The 505-nt window shown below is 43.6% G+C and overlaps 1 long non-coding RNA gene across 1 annotated transcript in view; it reads left to right on the top strand.

Moving 5' to 3' along the window:
• LOC112495337 overlaps positions 1–496 on the top strand; it is a 2813-nt gene extending 2317 nt beyond the window's left edge. Inside the window, exon 5 of the long non-coding RNA XR_003061746.1 lies at positions 63–496. This is a non-coding gene — a long non-coding RNA (uncharacterized LOC112495337). The remainder of the gene's footprint in view (positions 1–62) is intronic.
• The last annotated feature ends 9 nt before the right edge of the window (positions 497–505 follow it).

The raw sequence follows: 505 nt of genomic DNA, 5'->3' as shown, positions 1-505 counted from the left end.
TTTTTTTTTTTTTTTTTTTTTTTTATAAACAGTATAAATGACATCAACCCATATTCTTGCAGACATGTCGACTACGAACAGTTCAACCGCCAAGTTTCAAAAAATGGTAGATTCGTTCAGGCACTCGCATTACGTTGAATATCAATTTCGTGAGAATATCCCACTGGCTCACAATGGTCGGATAGATGGATGGAGACTTGCAGAATTCCGTGGCGTACCGCGCTAAGTACTTGGGTGAAAGTTCGCTCCTTATTATCGCCACGGCACCGCTTCCCAGGTCACCCCTTTTCGTGGCTACCTCTACAGACTCGCAAACTACCCCGGAGGCCGGCTAACTTTTTAACTAGTTGCAAATTAAAATTTACCTCGAGCACATCTCTCGTGCTGGCACGTTCGGCCCACTGGGAGTTGAGCGAGTAGTGACTCATGAGTCTCTTCAAATATTTTATTAAGAAAGTAACGTTGACTCAAAAAGAAGGAAAGAGTGAAGAGAAGTGTAGGCGGG

The sequence above is a fragment of the Cephus cinctus genome, unplaced genomic scaffold (genome assembly GCF_000341935.2).
Source record: "Cephus cinctus unplaced genomic scaffold, Ccin1 Ccin1_scaffold0093, whole genome shotgun sequence".
Taxonomy (NCBI): Eukaryota; Metazoa; Arthropoda; class Insecta; order Hymenoptera; family Cephidae; genus Cephus; species Cephus cinctus.
The sequence above is the reverse complement of the archived record's forward strand: the minus strand, read 5'-3'. Positions and strand labels throughout refer to the sequence as shown.